The sequence below is a fragment of the Saccostrea echinata genome, unplaced genomic scaffold (genome assembly GCF_033153115.1).
Source record: "Saccostrea echinata isolate AGI-Se365-2 ecotype Australia unplaced genomic scaffold, CSIRO_AGI_Sech_v1 ptg000018l, whole genome shotgun sequence".
NCBI lineage: Eukaryota > Metazoa > Mollusca > Bivalvia > Ostreida > Ostreidae > Saccostrea > Saccostrea echinata.
In genome coordinates, this window is record NW_026889767.1 from 3,328,139 (window position 1) to 3,344,445 (window position 16,307).

The 16,307-nt window shown below is 33.1% G+C and overlaps 1 pseudogene; it reads right to left on the minus strand.

Annotated features, from left to right (window-relative positions):
* Nucleotides 1-16,307, minus strand: part of LOC133189445 (glucose dehydrogenase [FAD, quinone]-like) — a 103,944-nt pseudogene that overhangs the window by 36,660 nt on the left and 50,977 nt on the right.

A 16,307-nucleotide genomic window follows, 5' to 3' on the forward strand; every position in this document is an offset into this window, starting at 1 on the left:
TCCACACCAGATTCAATTTTCCGGGAGGAATGCTACTCTGTATAGAAGTTATAGAGTGCGATTTCTCCCAGAGCCAGTTTTCCCCCAATAAAATATTATGGATGTACTAATGATATGAGGGGGAAGGGGCGACACATTGTTACATATGTCCCCTCTTGAAAATGGTGACCAGATGTATTGATTGTATGTAGTTTACGTCCCATTCGAGAATTTTTCACTCACCATATACCGATGAAGGGCGGAAAATTAAGACTTTTATTCTGCATGCACTCGTCATAGTACCGAGTGCACATTGAGCAGTGCGTGATCTTAATTGTGCCAACACCTGCCGTGACACGGTGCCTCGGTTTTTAAGGTCTTATCCGAAGGACACGCAACTTTCACTTCAAAGTGCCGAGCGCCTGGCGAAGGAACAGTACTGTTGCTACCTATTTTTATCCACTCAGGTCAGTCGCGGCCGAGATTCGAACTCACGGCCTTCCGATCACAGAACGAGAGCTTTACCGACTGAGCTACCGTGACGGGCTTCCAGATGTATTGAAATGTACCTACCGTGACACGGGACCTCGGTTTTTAAGGTCTCATCCGAAAGACCAGTGACTTTCACTTGTAGTGCCGGAGGCTTGGCGAATGAACAGTCACTACCTATGTTTACGTCTTAGGTTTGACGTGGCGCGGCGAACGAGAATCGAACCCGGGCCTCCCGATCACGAAGCGAGCGCCCTACCACTAGGCTACGTGACAGGCTGAAACATACGAAGAATGAAAAGTGAAAATTTTACATCTCATTTTTCTCAGCAACTGTCCAACCATTTATTTAAGCATTAAAATATTCTTTTCATGTAAATTATACGGTAGCGAGATAAAACTTACTCGATATATCTAGATAATTAAAGTCATATCTGGTGTATTTTTGATAAGTTTTGACTTTAGTTACTAAAATTAAAAAGATTTTATTTGCTTTATTTCTTTATATAAAGGTAGGACTTTCCTGTTAATTACACAATTTAAATCAATCGCGTTTCATAGATATTAGAAATTTAAACAATAACCGATTTATTTACCGACTCTGCATTTAAATATCAGATACAGTTTTAAGTCAAGTTAACTATAGAAACTTTGGGTTATTCAAGTTCAAAATCGGTGAAAATTTTAATTTGAACATAAATAACAAATATCATGTTCATCTACATTCAATCTTGTATTTTCTCAGATATAGCTTTAAATCTTTCTGAGGGGATAAATATCTGGTAATAAGAGATATCTAACTCGTTATGAAATCATTTAATCGTTCTAACGAGATACTTACTCAAACCATTCTTTTGTTTATTGGATTCAAACAACAAACAAGTAGTAAAAGGTATATATAAATTACTTTCTTTGAAAGCAAACTGAATCTTTAAACTTTAGATAGCCTTGATATACTGCAAATTAAAATATGTTACAAATACAAGTACAGCTGCGCCATTAGAGGTGTTAAGGCTTCGAATCTGAGGAGTTTTACATTTCTTTTGAAAGCATAATATTCGGATTGAGACTCCATGATTGGAAAAATATGCTAAGAAATTCTTACTACAATTGAACAGTATATAAGTCAAAAACATTTATTTTTCATTTAAAAGTCAGTGTGTTGTTTATCTTTTTTTTCCACAAAAGCATTGCGGTTGTAGTTTATATTGACTCCATAACTAGGGCGGAAATCCTACTCTGAGAAAGAAAGAGGGTGAAATTTGGCTCTTGTGTGAGATTTCCCCTCGTGGAAAATCCTACTCTAGGGTACAATTTCCGGGGGGAAAAGCTAGCTATGGGGTAATCCTACTCTACAACACCGTTAAATTATCGCACCAGTAAAAATCTTTTAGAAATGAAATATGCTAAATAAAAAAAAAATAAAAAGAATGATTAATAAAAATATCACACATTCACACAGTCAAATAACAATGCATATGACGCCAAGATACCGGTTAGGTGTGTGTGTGTGTGTGTGAGGGTGTGTGTGTGAGGGTGTGTGTGTGTCTGTGAATTTTTTGTATCATTAAAGGGTGCGACTGCAAAGCTTAATGATATACTAATGTGTATCATTAACAGTCGATAATGTAGATACAATGTATTTGCTTGTTTCATTAAGCGTCGATGTTGCTCTGCATTTGTGACGCTTAATGATATAATTCTATAATTAAGCGGCGATTTAGCATGAGCAGTTGAGAATGTCAACTATTAATGCAATGATTTATGGCATTAAGTGTTGCAATTGCAACGCTTAATGATATTTGTTATCATTAAGCGGCGTTTTTTTCATTAGAGGTTACTACATTGGTCTGCCTTTAAAATGGAAAGACGGTAGATTTGTTTGATCAAAGTTTCAGTTAGAGAAAATTTAGTTTCCGATTTTCTGATTACAACAGAACTTACTGTGTTGCAAAATTTTTACTGTGTCGCACGCTTAAAACTTGAATCGTTACTGTGTCGGGGAAAATTTTACTGTGTCGTGGCCGACACAGTAAAACAGCTCATGGAGAACCCTATGACTGTTTGAAGGAAGTACACAACAACAAATGTTAAAAGTAGGATATATTCATGGCATTGCAGAAGTTATTGAGACAATAAATTTTTATGTCTCATTTTTTTTTCCCTAAAGATAAAGTGCTAAGATTTGGTTTTAGTGTGTTTTTCAATGCAAGTTCTCAATGAGTAGTTTAACAAACACATGTATTATTTCATATAACTGGATGGTAAAAACCATTCCAAACAACATACACTGTATCTAAATATTTGATTATTGACTTAATAAATTTAAAATACTGTATATATGGTTATTTTCGCCACATGTTATTTTCTCTTTCACACATGCAAACAATTTTGCCTCGTTTAAATTCACCCAGTCACAGTTCTGTTTAAGAAATTATACCGAGTTCTTTGAATTTGCCCTGTTTTAAATTCGCCCATCTGTGAGTAGGGCTAAAATAAATAGGGGGCGAAAATTTCCCTGTATAAGAACAATAAGGAAAAGCCATTGATGACAAGCTAAAAACTGAACAATACGATAAACAAGATTATCTCATCTTTCGATCATCAACTTCCTTATTCAATATAGCAATATGCATACCATTTTCACCTACATATGGGGTTTATGTATCCAAGTTGATTTGATAAGCAGGAGGATGTTCTATGTATGATCCCTTTCTAAAACAAAGCAGGCTACAAACTTGAAAAACAAGTTGATGATACAACGATATCACAAATATTGTATGGGGGCAACAATTTGAGAAAAAAATCTATTGTCAATATAATGAACTAATTCGAAAAATGAAAATCAATCGTTAGGTCGATTATTTACTGACGTCTTTCATGCGGATTGTAAGGCAATTGTTTTCGCAATTAATTATATACAGATTTTTCCGCTTGGCCCATCGTGTCAGGGGGCACACGGCAGGTGCGACTGGTCGACAAGGATTGCTCACTCCTCATGACACCCGATCCCATCTCTCTTTTTTGTATCATGTGACTGGATATTTAAGCATGAGTACCGTTCTTTATACTTATATTTCGTAAATAAACTGGAACAGTAAGTAATTTAGATGTCTGAATACACAGATCATTGTAATATAAGATTGAAAAAAGGTAGAATTTAGAAATTGGACACAGAAAAAGAACTGGAATTCTAAAATTACATTTAAAGTTGAAATTTTGTTTGTTTCTTTTGTTTTGTTTGTTTTTTTCCCATCTTTCATTATACATCAATATCCAGAACGTTTTTCATACGTTAAAATATTTATCCTTAATAACTCTCTACTAAAGAGTCTCAAATTTTCATGTTTTATGAGTGGTCAAAAAATGTCGATGTTGTACCACTTTTGCTATGATGGATAGGTCGATGTCTAATGCATTGATATTGTAACGTATTTACATTAAACACACAGTACCTAGTCAATTCCAGGGTTTGGGGTGTTCGACATTAAATGATTAAATGATTGGAAATAATTTTGATTTTAGTGGACTGCCGAAATATACAAATATGTCCTAACCTTATTAAGGTTATCAATAATCAAATGGGAAATCACTATAATAATCAGAGGCAAGCAACAATAAATTAACTGGTAGTCCTAACCTAACACTAAAATGGGAGCCCAGTCGCCCTCAGACTATCGCATATACTGTAGGATGCCTTATTCAGGACGGACAGCATATGTGATAGCCCTTCAACCACTACACTCACTGTAGGATGCCTTATTAAGGACGGACAATGAGTATAGCAGCCTTGACAGACTGGTCAGCCAATGCAGACGAGATCAAACAAACTATGGCTAGCCTACATATTGGAGGTCAATCTCGTTTGTGGCAGGCCTTAACTGGTTTGGCCTTCCAAATTCTCTCTCTAACTGTGTAAAACAGGCGACGAATATTAAACGTGAATACTTCATTCACTACACTCGTCTTCTAACCTTGGCTGCGTCCGAAGAACAACTGTAGACGACTGCGGAGTCTCCGTATATATACACAATTAAATCACTTGATGTCAACAGTGACTTATTGAGAACTCCGCGTGGTCCTACCTTAAAATTCCAGAATTATTACACTATGACGTTTTTACGACATGCAATGCACAGGTGCTTGGAGACCGGAACCCCCCCCCCCCCGGTCGTGTTCGGTACCTCAAGGGTTCTTTGACTTTTTTAAAATAAAATATTTTTCTATGACATATTCACAAAGTACCGCAGCTGAAAAATCAAAAATATACCATAAAAATATAACATAAAACTAACATTTTGTAAAAAAAAAAAAAATCCACACTCTGATAGTAAAAGAGAATGTACTTTTTTTTTTTTTTTACAAAAAGCTAGTTTTAGGCTATGTTTTGGAATTTTCAGTTGCAATACTTTGTGAACATGTCATAGAAAAATTATTCATAAAAAGCCAAAGAACCCTTGAGGTACGAAACACGGGAGGGGGGGGGGGGGCTCCCATCCCCAAGCATACGTGATGCAAAAGCTATACCTTATTTGCATTCTTTCGTGTTCGACGTTTACAAAATTAACACCTTGCAGAAAAAGGATTTTCTCATATTCATACAAAACATAGAAACCAGCATAAGATACCAAACAGAAAAAGAGATATGGCAGAACATTTATAAGCTTTGTTCTTGGACAACATTCGTTTCGAAGAACCCTCGAACTAAACTGTTAAACTGCCTGCAAACAGTCTGGTTATTAGGTGAGACAAAAAGCTTGTTGCCCGAGAACTCGGTCAATAAATGAATAATTTTGCAAATAAAAAAAATTGGGACTAATGTAAAAGTTTAAGAAGGATTTCACAAAGTCTAACGGTATGAGAGGTAGCTTCTTGACGTAGTTATTTCAAAGAGAATAATATCACTTTAATCACGGATCGACAATGTAAAATAGGCAGTTCTCACTCCAATCAATTGAATATTTTTGCCCTCGCAGTGAAGGACATCTTTAATATTATGTGAAATATATGGAGATATCGAACAGTATTCATGCTCAAAGTCCATTAAACCTTACAAAATAGGTGCAGAGCAAACACGGACCTCCAAAACATCAGAGGTGGGATCAGGTGCCATGGAGGAGTGACCATCCCCTGCCCACCGGTCTCACACCAGCCGTGTGCTCCTTGTCATGATCGGGAAATAACGGAAAAAATCCGTCGACAATTCAGTGTTAATATTATATGAAATATATGGAGATATCGAACAGTATTCATGCTCAAAGTCCAATAAACCTTACAAAATAGGTGCAGAGCAAACACGGACCTCCAAAACATCAGAGGTGGGATCAGGTGCCATGGAGGAGTGACCATCCCCTGCCCACCGGTCTCACACCAGCCGTGTGCTCCTTGTCATGATCGGGAAATAACGGAAAAAATCCGTCGACAATTCAGTGTGTAAATAATGGCCTAACAATTAGTATGAAAAACGTCAGTCAGCATTTGACTCAATGATAAATTGTATTTGCTGACAAGGTCATTGTATCGACCATAGAACTTACGAAATGATGACTTTAAACGAGACTGCTGATATCCAAATAAAAGTGCAGGAACACCAATTAATTTGTCAGTCTCAATTACCGATTATAAATCTATATGTATTTTCAACTGCCGAGAAACTGCATATTGCAACTTCAAATTTAGTAATTATAAATTTTTGAAACAAATCTGTTAAACTATATTGAATCTGCGTAAGAAAATAAGTATTAAACCAGAGGATGAAAAATTAAATAAAAATTGAAATAAATATATTAAAAAAAATATATATAACAATTAGATAACAACAAATTCGAGAGAGATGATTTCAATGGACAGAAAGTTTCAGGCCTCCATCCAATTAATTTTCGGATCTCTAGTTGATCATAAAACAGTTTAAACTTTTTAATAAAAAAAAATTAGAAATCGTAAAACAAAAACCTTTATCGTTTCAGTTAACCGGTCGTCTAAAGGAGATATTCCTGAAACACTGTAAAAAGACAGTTGTAAATATGGGATCAAGTTCTAATCATCATTGAAAAATGCGCTTCCTTTTATGTGTGTTTTGCTTAAAGGACCTAAAAAAAATATTGATAAAAAAACTCATCACTGAAACAATGTAAATGGAAGAATAAAACGTCTTTGAAATTGCGCCCAACTTTTATCGTTATAAATAGAACTTATATATAAATGGAAGTGTAATACAATTCGAAACGGGTGAACTATAATGTACACAGTCATTTATAAACTTTTATTCTTCTCTTTATGGGGCATTTTGGTTGATTCCCCATTTTCCATTACATATATAATAAATTAAATAATTGATTCAAATTTTATATACTACTAAAAAAGTTTAGAATCACTCATATATTAGTCTTTGGTACAATAAAAAAATGCTACAAAATATGAAAGTTAATCAAAGTGATGAATACCGTTCAGTGTCGTAAGTATCATAATCAAGATTATCTAAACAACGTCTTTATAGCAGAGTTGCTTAAAAGTAAAGTTTGCTTTTAGAAAGACTTTATTATTCATCGGAAAACTACCTTTCATAAAGGGGTGACTGAATAAGGTTTGTTATTTAAACAAGTTACCCAGGATTATATCATGTTCAGTAACCTTTTAACATCACCTTACAGGGTGAAAAAATGACATCAGCATTGTTAAACGACCTACGTAAAAGACGTCTCCGTCTCCAATGGTACAGACGACACCTCAAATGAAATCAGAGGACTCTTGCTTGTATCTCTGATGAAAGCAGTTTTAATCTTTGCTTCAATGATGGCAGAGTTCGTGTGTATCGCATCTTGAAGAAAGTTTTTCTTTCGCTTCTGTTAGGGAGCATGATCGGTAAACCTTCTAACAAAAGGACTCAAATTCATTCTATTGATATAAATTTAACATCTCGTCGCTACGTTTATGAAATTTGCAGTGAATAGTTCTTTCTTCTTTTCAATGGCTAGAAGGAAAATGCATCTTCAAGAGCATAACGCCATAACCCATCCTGAACGAATCGTAATGAAAAGGATGACGATAACGAACAGTGATCGATCAAAAAAATCGGACCCCGGTCAGGAATTACGAAATTTGAGAGGCGGAATCAGGCACCAAGGAAGAGCAAGCATCCCCTGTCCACCGGTCACACCCGCCGAGAGCCCTATATATTGATCAGGTAGACGAAGCATTTAGTAGTCAAAATCAGTATAAAAACAAATTCCTAACAATTGGTATGAAACAAGTCACCCAAAATACGACTCAAGGATAGGCAATGTAATTGATTTTATCCATCAGAATAACATCACGAGGATCCAATGGAATGCATATTTACCGGACCTAGGAAAGGCGAATGTATAGAACCATCCCTATAAACACCATCAACCAGCTTTTGAACTGCCCTGAAAAATAGATATCATCACGTAGGTTACCATTAGGGCTTGTATTCAAAGCGTGAGGAAGCCGAGCTTGTACAGCCTGTATTAACGCACATGGGTGACATATGTGCTACTGACGTGACATTTCACTATGTTTGACTTTGTAAGTTGACTTTAAGTGTCGATTGCTTAGCAGTTTGCATTTGAATTTTTTTTCTCTGTATTATTCCGTCCACACTTCATTTTATGATATTACACATATGTATATTTTTAATACAATTTGTTAAAATTTGTGTGATTCTCAATTTTTTGGAGTAGTATATGTTTTAACCGGGGAATACTGATTTTAATTTGTTGTAAAACTCGCATTTAAGGAAATCATTGGGACCTCGAATGCAGATCCCAATGCTATTAATCACACAATTTAATTCAAACATTTCAATTTAAAAAAAAAAAATTACCTGATTTTGATATGCCATGATCCAAAAAAGAAAAGGTTGAAAGGCTATACGCTGAACTTGTAATATCTCTGAATGATATATGTACATTAACATGATCCTCTAAGTTTTCTCCAACAGGCAGATCGGAACCAGGGGGATCTGTTTAAGGAGCGTAAAATTTATGATAACAGTAGTGGTAACATTATTTAAACTGAAGTCACACGGTCAGTCTCAGTCTATATTTTAGAAGTATCAAAAGTAGAACTAGGCTACATTTTTATATACCTGTTTGATATTTTAAACTACGTGCGATTAAAAAAAAATATTTAAAAAAAAAATATATGAGAGAGATAGAGAGAGAGAGAGAGAGCAAAAGATATACCAGTTTGCCTCTATGGAGAAATTTAAAAAGAGAATGAGAATATACAAGTATTATAGTATAGATCGTCAATATTAAGCAGTATTAGCAAAAACTAGCAAGGAGGTTAAAAGATTAGACCGTGTTTTGTCATATCCTCTTAGCAGAGCAAATGTTGGGGATACATCCTCTAATCAATCACATTTTTCCGAAGTCATTAATGTCATTCTCTATAACACTAATATGAGCTTCTTTTATCAAGTAACATGGTCTACATTCATGCATAATTTTCTTACCCAAACTGATTGAAGATTCTTCATAGGTCCTATAACTGACAACATCAGAATTTTCGGTGAGTTTATGGCTCCAGCAAAAATAATGACTTCTTTTTCTGCTCTTATTTTTTATAAAAATAATTTTTCACCATGGATATTCTACTGCCTTCCTATTTTCTATTAATATCTAAATATTATAAAGAGAGCCTTTTTTGTTAACAATGAAAGCTTCTGCAGTCATATCACGAAAACGTTTGTGCATAAAAACTGAAAACTCAAAGATTTTGAAATTTCGTAGTGTTTATGTATATATCTATTTAATGTCCCCCCACGTACATCTTTTTATTGTTCCACTTGATTTTCCTCTGAGGAGAACCCGCTTAGGGCGTTAGCAATCTTTTATAATGAAACTTTCCGTGATGTTAATTACCAAGTGTAGTTGTGCATGCAACTTTGATAAAGCTTTGAAAAGAAATTAGTTCGAAGTTGCATACGCTCTTCTTGCTGTAGCATTTTTTTAAATAATTCGTCTGCTCATTAAAACAGGCAGGACACTTGAAACTGGCTTTCTATTGTCATTACTGAAATACGAGTATACAATATCATCGTGAAATAATCGTTTCTGTTTTGTTTGTTTGTTGTTTAACGTCCCTCTCGAGAATTTTTCACTCATACAGAGACGCCATCACTTGGCACTTGCCTGTGGAGAGCTGCAAATTTGACATATGCTCGCGCCATTGAGCAGTGAGGGATCTTTTTCGTTTCAGCACCTACTGGGACACGGTACCTCGGTTTATACGGTGTCATCCGAAGGACCGGTCTCCACGTTCCACAGTGGGATTTGCAATAGTCGTGGATAGATAGTGAAAAGTCCGAGACAATTCAAAAGTATAGAGAATAGCTCTATAGAGAATTGCTTGTTTTTGAAAAAAAAATTAACGAATTCAAAACGAGGCAGGATTAATAATATAGAAAATCACATAAAGTTTTTACCCTCTCCACGAATTCATCAAAACAATATCATACCTGCATATTACATGTATACGTGAAGTAATGCATATATATTCAAAATAATCTCTGCTTATTCTTACTTGATCGATTTAAAAAAACGCTTTAAATTGTAAATATATAGGATCTCCCATGATTTGTAGTTGGATATGATTTTTATCCAACGAGTTGTGTGTTTTTATCCCCGAGCCTTGGCGAGGGGATAAAAACACACAACGAGTTGGATAAAAGTCATATCCAACTACAAATCATGGGAGATTCTTTTTATCCCATGTTTAATACTTCACAACCAATGTTTTACACTGTTTTATATAGGACTCCACTTTATTTTACTTCTTCGCGCTAACGCAAAAACCATTGTGACGTCACAACTGTGGATTATGAAAAAATTATCCAATGAGTCATATCCACGGGATAAAGGGGTAAACATGGGATAAAATATGATATTTGATTTTCTTTATACCTTTGTAACGTATGAGTTTGTTAACACGTGGATGTTTGCACGGTTCATGGCAGGCCTTAGGAAAGCTTTGGCGGTAATCCACCTTTCTCCGTTTCTCACTGTCTCTTGCCCAGGACAATAGCCTTTTATTGTTAAGAAAAAAGACGAATGAAAAAATATATAGGAATGAAGACAAAAACACTTTTAGAGTAATTTTTACTTGTAAAATACCTAACGAGGTATCGTTGCTCCCTTAAAAGGGATTCCTCATTCACAACTTAATCAACATATATAACTATATAATGCAGTTGATGAGTGTAATAAAAGTTCTCTACAATTCCAAATCAAAGACAGCTGACTCTTGAAGAAAAACACGTTGCCTCCAAATTAATAAAACAAGTATGCAACCTATTTGCGTTCCTCCATACCCCTTCTATACACCTTGTCGCTGAGATTCGTGGTTGTTCCTTCACTTACAGTTAGAGGGCCGCCCATTCCATGATACGCTGTACAGATTCATAAAAGAAATGGTTTTCTTAACGTGAGAAATTCATATATACTAACATCAAAGTTAATAAAAACTGTAAAACCCTTTCTTTAAATCGAGATAATTTTTTGGAAATAAATAAAACAAGATAAAAATAAGATACGTGATTATCGCAGACTTCGTATCTGCATATCCTCAGACTTGATAAAATACGGAAGAACATCCTTTTAACTCCATCCGTCTGCACCCTCTCTGACCCAACCAATAAAGTCATGGCGGCTCCCTCTTATGTATTGCTTATAGTCAAAAGAGCTTGATCCTCCTAGGATACGCCCTCTTGGCCATGTGCATTTCTAACAATAAATTTACAAAGAAACTAATAATCAGATGGTTTAGAAAAAATAATCTTAAAATAAGCTGTTAATGCCCGTTTGGGAGAAAAAGAAGAGTCTTGACACATTGTCCAAATTTTATGAATATACCGATGATTAATGAAAACTTAAAAGAAACTGTGAATAGGGCTTGTTAAATTGCATATGACTTGGTTCTGAAACAAATTAAGTAAAAAGTAGAGATGGCAATTCTTAATCCATTTTCTGGTTATTCGGTCGGAACGATGGTAATCATTTAGAAATTCTGTAATCGGTTAGTCGAAAGAAATATTTGTAAATTTGAACATGATTTCCTAAAAATTCAATTTTAAAAAGAACCAGTAAAAATCTGAAATATTAGCATTTTTACATATCTATTTAAGTTAATTAGGAGTTAATTAAAGCTTCCGGCTTGACATTGCGGGGGTAATAAGTCAGTTGTCGAGATGTTCATTGTTTTTAAACACCATGTCGTTACCCAGCCTGCATATTATGTAATCTGAATGAAATAGAAGATGAATTTCACTTTATTTTAGAGTATCCAACATATGAAAATATAAGGAAGAAATATATTTCAAAATAGTATTATCAAAATAGTAGTGTATATAAAATAATACAACTATTTAGTGTTCGAAATGTAAGGGAATTAACAAAGGTGTCTTGGAAATTTTTTAAGAGAAGTAAATCATATACGGGAATGTAAAATAAACTTATAATAGAATGTTTAAGAGTGATTTTCTATATTACAACAATATATATATATATATATATATATATATATATATATATATATATATATATATATATATATATATATATATATATATATATATATATATATATATATATATATATATATATATATATATATTAGGGATGGCAATTTGTAACCGGTTAACCGATTACAACCGATTACTCGGTCGGAACGATGGCAATCGATTAGAAAATCTGTAATCGATAAATTGGAAGAAATGAAATATTTTTTAAATTGAACACATTTTAAAAAAATATTATATAAAAAAAAAGAAATCTCTGCACAAAGGATGATCATTTAGGATTTAACAGATCTAATTTGGACGTACATGTAATTTCCGGATTGAGACCGTAGCGTAATTGGTCAGTTTATGTACACCTTTAATTACTGTGAAAAACCATGTCGTTGCCCCCGACTGTCCTGTAATTCTTTAATGATAATAATTGAGTCATTGAGCACCGTGAATTGGCGTGTTTGTCGTTTTCAGTTTTCAATCCAATTTAATAATTAAACAAACATTGTAAATTAGGGGTCATAGAGTTCACATATAGTTTTGATTATCATAGTGAAAATGAAAAAAAGAACTTATAAATGTGACATCTGCTCTTGAAAATTATCAAAGATTCTTTAGGCTTTTTTCATGGTTTTCTCATATTTTTTCTTGTCTACTGAAATTTAAATAAAAAATATGTACCCGTAGTTTTCTGATCCAGAATCAAGACTAATGGAATGTTTTAACTTCTATCGTCTTATTTGGGTCTATTTGTGTATATGGACAGAGCTACTTGAAAATCAATTTTCAAGAAAACGTGCATTTTGATACGATTAACCGGTTAATCGTCGGAACGTCTTGCAGTTAACCGATTAGCAATTCTGTAATCGATTGCCATCCCTAATATATATATATATATATATATATATATATATATATATATATATATATATATATATATATATATATATATATATATATATATATATATATATATATATATATATATATATATATATGCACATTTACTCTTAATATCACTTAGATTGTTTGGGTATATTGTAATATATGTATTGTTTTCTTTAGACAGGTCAATTATGTATACTATATGTAATTATGTTAATCTGATGTATCTGTTGATTCAAAGAATAAAAGAACTGAACTGAGGCTGTCCTGTGTTTCTTTCCCTTTAATGATTTTAATTAACAGATCGTTGAGTATTTGAACTGGTTTTAATGTGTACCTTACCTTTTCTATCCTTTGCAGTTACCTATCAACTTGTTTCATTAAACAGACATTGCAAAGTAAGCGATAATTCAGACTTACAATGTATGTAGTTTTTAGTATTGTGATATTGCAGAATGCGCTTGCGTGACATCTTTTCTGTTTTCTGATTCTGACTCGGAAGGAAACGAAACGGAACGAAACCAGTTGTGGGGGTACCTTCTGGGGGAAATAAAAATGAATGTAAAACTAAAAAAAGAAAAATAAATAATATTATTTAATTAACATACATTACGCCACAGTGTGAAGTAGCGAGCTGTAAAATAAAATGCCTGTAACCTAGTTTATGCATTAATTTTTGCTAACATCTGTAGTTACTATATAAACAGTATTGAATGATTGATATTCATCTATTAACGATGCATTCCTATCCAAATTTAACGTCAAGGACTTCGGTACATCGTTTATTTTGTTACTTACACGCCTGTATAGTATAGAGAGTTGTCGCATTTTGCCAGCATGACAAGATTCTCTGGTTCCGTTCAGCTCCGCTAAATACCAATAACTGTGTGGATATTAGTATTTAGCGGAACGGAACGAAACACAGCAAAATTAAATACTTGTAATGTTACTCATACAAGCACTCTGTTATTATTCAATTAAATTATAAAAAAGAAAACCCTGTATATTAAATTTTGAAAAGCAGTATGAAAAAGACAAGGAGAATTAGAATCAATATGCTTGATTTTTAATTAGATTTTTGACTTCTCAGAAAGACTAAAATCGCAGATGTATGCACATCATTATCACTTTAAAATCTGTTATATATATTTATATATTGCGGACCTTGATGCTGATAATAAAACTCAAATACCATTTCTCAATCAATTAAAACATTTATAGACTAGTTTCAATTGTATTGTGTAACGTTATATGTGTAATGTGTTATGGGCCGACAGAAATGTTGGCTAATTCAACATTTATTGATATATTTAAAGGTTCACATTCACACTCTTTATATTTTCAAAAGAAGAAAACATAAAGAAGTCCACAACTGGTTTTGTTGCGTTCCGTGAAATACCAATTTCCACTACAATATTGGTACTTTGCGAAACGGAAAGGAACCACATTGTTAAGGGTTTAAAACTGTGTCGATAAACGGCGAGAGATATACTTTTGTGTCCTATATGCAAGAGTTTTATTTTAAAATCATATCTGCAGGAAAATAAATTTCTTCAGTAACTTGCATATATAAAGAGAATATATTTTTTTTTTTTAAATCCAATAAATGATTAATAATTAATTTATTTTACTCAAACATTTAGTTTTAAAGTAATATTATTTACGAAAAAAGAAAATAAAATTAACGATAGCCATATCTTGTTCCGTTCCGTTTCACAAACTACAAATACCCACACGGGTATTGGTATTTTGCGAAACGAAACGAAACCATAGGTTTCCTTTTGAAGAGAAAGATAAAATACCAAGAAATAACAACGGCAAACTTACAAATTCTGTCAATGTGTGGTTTAAGATTGTTAAATTGTGAAAAAAGTGAAAAATATTGATATAAGTGATGTTAAAAACGCATATTCCGTTTCCTCAACTGTTACGTAACACATTTTTTATGCCATATATTTTGGTATTATGTAAATGTTATTATGTGCATAATATATTGGATGAATGAAGTAGTGTTACAACAACCTTTAGGACAGTAAAATAAAATGCTTAAAAGTTCTAGCTTTTATACATTATTTTGTCTTGTGGGTTTTTCATCTGGTGTGACATCTGTTGTTATAATGGGAGATGTATTGAATGATTGGTATGTATTAATTATTATTGTAAAGTGAATTTATTCAAATGCTCGAGTACGGTGCTAAAGAAATATCGTTTATTTTATTTCAGTCAAGAGAGTTGGTTTTTGCCAACATTCGCCATCCTTTGGTTCCATTCCGTTCCGCTAAATACCAATATCCGTGTGGATATTAGTATTTAGCAAAACGGAATGGAACTAAGTTACCTATGAATCATATAAATGTATGAGTATTGTATGAGTTTCAGTCTGTTATTCTTTATCGGTAAATCTTGCTATAATTATTTTTAGATGAATTATATATATATATATATATATATATATATATATATATATATATATATATATATATATATATATATATATATATATATATTAACAAAACTTTAATCTGAGAAAAAGCTCTTGCATTCAAATAATTAAAAGTGACATCGTTAATGTGCAAAAGTATGCCAAATGTCAACATTGTAAGTACTCAATATTTTTGTTGCGTTTTATTGTTTTTAGTCATATACACATGAATAAAATTTCTTGGTAAAAGCTTTGCAAGCCTTTTTAACAAAATATCTATAATCTGAAATTCTCTATCAGCCATATCTTCATGACCTGGTCATACATACTCGTAATTCAAGAAAACCACGATTTTTAATAATACATCTGTCAAATACCCTCAAGGCTCAAGATATCAACATATCTTGACCATAAAATTCCCTTCTAAATGCCGTTTTGATATTCAGCAAAATAATTCACTTTCAAGGGACAAATAGTTTCTAATGATGAGTGTACTTGTATGTCAAGAAATGCATGAATATCATGTTATGTAATAAAATCGTTGGATATTTGGAGGGAACGGGACATGTCCCACACATGTCCCACACAAAGTCTCTCATCTCTAAATCGGTATTTTTATAGATATCAGCTAAGCTGTCATGAATCATGGGCGATTCAATCGTGCGATTAAAAAAAAATATTTAAAAAAAATATATATGAGAGAGATAGAGAGAGAGAGAGAGCAAAAGATATACCAGTTTGCCTCTATGGAGAAATTTAAAAAGAGAATGAGAATTTTCAATATGCATATTTAAAATGCATTGCTTTCAAAATTACTCATCAAAATCTTGGATACAGTTCTAAAAATATATCGCTTGTTTTGTTATCCAACAAGTCTGTATAGTAAAATGAGTTGTCGCATTTTGCCAGCATAAACATTATACATGTATATCTGGTTCCGTTCCGCAAAATACGAATATCCGTGTGGATATACCTATTTAGCGGAACGGAACGAAACAGCGA